Source organism: Sturnira hondurensis, unplaced genomic scaffold, assembly GCF_014824575.4.
Source record: "Sturnira hondurensis isolate 20B ecotype Veracruz unplaced genomic scaffold, ASM1482457v3 Scaffold0007036, whole genome shotgun sequence".
NCBI lineage: Eukaryota > Metazoa > Chordata > Mammalia > Chiroptera > Phyllostomidae > Sturnira > Sturnira hondurensis.
The window spans coordinates 3056168-3061483 of NW_028079667.1; the positions used below are offsets into that span (position 1 = coordinate 3056168).

Sequence of the window (5316 nt, forward strand, 5' to 3'; positions counted from 1 at the left end):
GCGGCCCTCTCTGACGTCAGCACGCCGCGGCGGGCCCCGCCCCTCGGCCGTCGCAAGGGCCGCCCCAGCGGGGGCGGTGGTGCCCCGGTATTTCAAGGCTAGTGGGTCCGGGCCGCGGTTCGCGGGCTGCTGGAACACCGAGGCATTGCAGCGGCCTGCGTCTCCGCTTGTCGGTGAGAAGAACACGGAACTTCGCAAGGGAATACAAATGTTTTTGTTTTTCTTTCTGTTTTTAACTAGAAGCAATAGTTGTTAAATTTTGAAAAACTGGGGACGTTACCTGAAAGAAAAATAAGAACTTGAGCTATCTGCTCATTGGTTGCGTATTTTTGCTTTGAATCACGCACACTCAATGTCAGAATGGAACTTAGACATTGCTAAGCTAAGGTTAGCCCTTAGTTGGAAATAGAGGAAATGCACATGGAACGTTTACCAAAATCGCGCATCCACTGAGCCATAGACAAAGCTCCAGCACATTTACCGCACTGAAACCATTCGGAGCGTGTTCTCTGACTCAGTATGTACAGGAATTCTCATTTCCTAGTGGAGGAAATTCACTCCTGAGAGTGCCTGCCACTCTCATAGATTCCTTCTGGGACCGCATGACATTACTTTGTGACCACTGCTGATTCAAAGATGGATTAGTGGCTCATACGATGTCCTGACATGAATGTCCATACAAGACCAATGGTAATTAGCTGAACCAATCAATTTGTGTCTGTGCAGTTTGATTTGGAGGTGTGGAAAGAGAACCTGTAATCTGGTATTTGAAGCAGAAAGATGCCCAGGGATTATCAGAGACAGAGAAAGTAGCTGAGTTATGATAATGGTGGGACACTGGAGTGAAGAACAGAGAATGGCGGCTGCTTTGATTGTCAAGAATATACCCGTCAAACCTGTTGACTTCTGGGCTGACTCGAATAATTTATAACCCATTTCAGTCCTCTCTAGTTCATTTCTGTTTAATTTTTAAAGTAAGTACTCTTTAACATTTGGCCCCGTTTATGAAATGAATGGATAAATATGAAAAGATAGTTATAGCAACAATCCGTGTTTGAATCCTAGAGAGAGAAAGAGGTCTGTTAGTGAAAAACTGAAGGAACCCTTCCACTCAGGTCTATAAGACCATGAAAGCAACACTGCTGCTTCCATTGAAGCAGCAACACTACTTTGGGCACCTCTACCAGATGGTAGCACAAAGGGGAGAGGGCACAGGTCCTCACAGATGACCATTTTGGCGCTTGGAGGGCTCTGTCATGAGGCTTGGTGATGACTTCAGTGGCATGGCTGGGAGAGGAATGACACCTGCTGGGGCTTCCAGCACCTGATGATAGGTGGGGCATAAACAGCTGCATCTGGCAGAAGACCTCAATGCGCTTTTTTATATTTTAGTTTCTTTTAAATTTTATTGTTTATTTTTATCCTCAGCTGAGGACATTTTTTCTCATTGCTTTTAGAGAGATAGGAGGGGAGAGAGAGAGAAACATTGAAGTGAGAAAGAAGCATTGACATTGGTTGCCTCCTGTACACGTCCAGACCAGGGATCACTCCTGCATCCTAGGCATGTGGCCTGACCTGGAATCAAACCGACAACCTTTTGATTATGGCATGAGGTTCCTACCAACTGAGCTGCACCAGCCAAGACATCAATGTCCTTTTAGCGACAGGATGGGGAGCTGGATCACCCAGTAAGAGATAAGGGGAAATAGCAGTGCCCCATCATGAGCATGCCTGAGACACATCTTGGGTTTTAGAGACACTTGCAGTGGTGGGTAGCGGGGCAGGGAGGCAGTCCTCCAAGGGCCTGGAAATCCTGCATTCTCACATGGGTCCAAGATCCAAGAAATTGAATTTTCACTGTTGCTATGTCCTACAGGCATATGCAGTCTGGGAAAACTTGGATTGTGCCTTGTTTTATAGGATAATTCCAGTGAGCTGGAATGGAGAGACACGGGGGCTGCATGGAGCATTTGGGTGAGTGAGCTAGTTTTGTCCTTTTTTCCCCCTCTTCTTCCTTCCACCCTCCCTCCCTCTCTCTGTCTCTTTCTCCCTCCCTCCCTTATTTCTTGTATGTTCTTTTTGCATTTTTTGCAACTCCAAAAGTGTTGGAGTGAGACTCTCAGGTATTGGAATGGCCACACTGTGGAAATTTGTGAGCTCCGACTATATGCCACACATTTTCCTAGACACTAAGAAAACAAACATGAATAAGACATCTTTTAGATAGCCATCTTTGCCAATCTCAGCAGCATCGAAATTTTGACCACTCCCTTCACTAAACTCTCTTTTCTGGACTTTTTTTTAAAATAATTTTTTTTATTTAATTCTTGTTCAAGTACAGCTTTCTGTCTGTCTTTTCTGGACTTTTTAACTTATAAAAGTTACCCTCTTGTGTTTCTGATGGTTCTGAAATCCAAGTGTTTATTTCTTGCCATGGTAGTTTTAGTCTGCCCATTTTTTAAAAGTCCCATGTATCTTTCTCTTAAATGTACAGATTCTCCTAATTCTGTCCTTGCTCACAATTTACATGTGAAAGAAGTCATAGAGTGTCATAGTCTGGGTTCTGATGTTTGTAGATTCCTATACAGTTCGATGTGTCACTCTGTCCTCTGTGTTTTCTGCAAATTGGCAACAGGATTCAGAGGCTTGATCAGACCCCTGATCCGGAGACCTGGTCCCTTTGGAGAGATTACTGGTCGGTCTTTCACCTGGAGGCACATAATGTCGAATTTTTGTTCTTCTTGATGTTACATGCTATTTATGTTCAACGCCTAGATCCATTAATTCACAGTGGCTGCAAAACAGTGATAGTAAAATTCTATCATTTTTTCCATATGTTAGCTGGAGTAATTTTCATAAGGAGATACTCCTTATCTAATATTCGATTACCCAGTGGTATTACAGTTCATATAGTAAAAGAAAGATATGCTTGATTCTTTCATTTTATTTGTCTAAGGTTTCAAGACAGCAAGTTGGTATTCTGTTATCTTTGTGAGATAACAAACTCAATTAAAAATTACTTAGAACTCATGAATTTAAAGATATTTGATCATTCTCAAAACATTGTATTTCTTGTCTTCATCAATGCCCAAACTGTTTCATTTTTGGACAATGGGACCCTCTTCAAATTGGCTCCTGAGTTCTTAGGACATGACCTTTGTAGTGCCTGATAGCTTCTTTCTATCTGATGTGTCAAGATGTTCCTGGCCCATCACGTGCACTTACTGCTCCACATTTGTAATTCTTTCTTCCCCAGATCCCTTGTAGTAGGATGCATTGCAGCATTCAAAAGTATATGTTTGTGTGACTTTATTTGCAAATAGGCTCTTTGCTTAGGTAATTAAAAGATCTCCAGGTCCTTCTGGAGTTAGTGTGGGCTCTAAACCCAATGACTGATGGTGTCCTTTTAAGAGAAAGGAGAGGAAGATTCGAGGCATGCAGGCACAGAAGAAGGCCATGTGAAAACAGAGGCAGAGATTAGAGTTATGCTACCAGAAGCCACAGGACCCATGGAGCCCCCATAAACTGAAAGAGGCAAGGAAGAATTCTCCCCCAAAAATTCAGAGTGAGAGTGGCCTGCCCTGCAGACTTCTGACTTTCAGAACTCAGAGAGTAAGCCGCCAAGTTGGTGGCAACCCTAGGCAACCAATACAGATTTTGGTTTTGTGAAGGGGATACTGCAGTAATGGAAGCTAAAAATGTGGGAAGTGGCTTTGGAATTGGGTGATGGAGAGAGGCTAGAAGAATGTTGAGGCAAAATGATAGAAAAAGAAGCCTAGATTTCCTTGAAGAGAGGGTTGGTAGAAATCTGGATGTTAACAGCATTCTGATGAGAGCCTAGGAGGAAGTGAAGAGTGTAGTAGAGAAAGCTATTGTTTTAGAGAATGAATCTATATGCATGTATGTACATTCATATACACACATAGTCATGAACAGAATCTTAGTAGAATGTTAAAGGCTCTTGTGGTGAGAACCCAGAAGGAAATGAGGGACCTAGTGTTAGTAGATAGAGGAAGGGCCATCCTTGTTGTGAGGATTCCACCACTTGTGATAAAGGGGTAGAAAACTTGGCTGAATTGTGTTCTAGTGTTGGGTGTAAGCAGATCTTACAGGTGATGAACTTGGGTGTTTAGTTTAGGAGATTTCTAAGGAAAGTGTCAAAGGAGCAGTCTGGTTTCTCCTTGCTGCTTTTAGTAAAATGTGAAGGAGAGAAGTAAATGGGAGGAAGAAATTGTTAAGAAAAAAGATAAGCACTTGATGATTTGGGAGGTTCTCCCACTATCCGGATCACAAAGGATGCTAGTAAGTTTATTGCCAGAAAACCTTGGTCTGGAGAGAGGATCATGGATGTGGCTTAAGAGATTAGGGACTTACGGGTTTACTCAAACAGCTCTGCAGAAGACTGGAATAACAATGGGGCTGTCCAGAAAGATCTGTGGAGGACGGTCTTGGGTGATGGAGTAGACCTCTGTAACATACAGTAACATACACAGGAGGCCCACAAGGTATTTGAGAATGTTGTATTACTAGAAACATGACAGCTTGGACTAAAGGGGACAGAAAGGGTTCAAAACGAAGGAAGGCTTTTGGCAATTCTATAGGCGGGAAACTGGCTGATACTTGGTTACTTGGTTGCAAACATGTGTTAGCATTTAAGAAAAAGGATGCATGTCTCCAAGTGGCAGAGATGGGCAGAGTCTCGTCCCAGGGCCAGAGGGCAGAGCACTGGGCCACAGAAGATTATTTTCAGGCCTTGAAACCCAACGGCATTTGTCCTGCTAGATTTGGAACTTGCTTGGACTGGCGATTCCCTGGTTTCCTCCAATGTCTCTTTTGCAGTGGGAATGTCTGCTCTGTGCCTGTCCAAACACTGTGTTTGGGAAACAGGTGACTTGTTTTCTTGTTTCACAGGTCTCCAGATAGAGAAGAATTTTGTCACAGGGTGGATCCTCTCCAGAGTCTCACCCTGACCAATCTCATTAGGTGAGATTTGGGACTATGAGCTGATAACATTTAGAGGAGATTTTAGAGTTGCTGCTATAATGGACTGAGATGTTTGGTAATGTTGTCATGGGGTGAATGCATTTTAGACATGAATTTTAGGGGCCAGTGGTCGAAGAAGGTTTAGAAGGTTGAATGGTGGCCCCCTAATATATATTCTCCTGAAACCTGTGAATATGATTTATTTGGAAAAAATGGTCTCTGCAGATTTAGTTAAGTTAAAGATTTCAAGATGAGTTCAGCCTGGATTGGGTTGGACCCTAAATCTAATGATGTGTCCTTACTAAAGACAGACGAGAATAAGACACACAGGCA

At 43.1% G+C, this 5316-nt stretch overlaps 1 long non-coding RNA gene across 1 annotated transcript; it reads left to right on the forward strand.

Moving 5' to 3' along the window:
• Positions 1 to 80: 80 nt before the first annotated feature.
• Positions 81 to 4989, forward strand: LOC118990402 (uncharacterized). The gene is made up of 3 exons (XR_005067217.1): positions 81 to 173; positions 1877 to 1974; positions 4912 to 4989. It is a non-coding gene; the product is annotated as an uncharacterized LOC118990402 (long non-coding RNA).
• Positions 4990 to 5316: the final 327 nt, after the last annotated feature.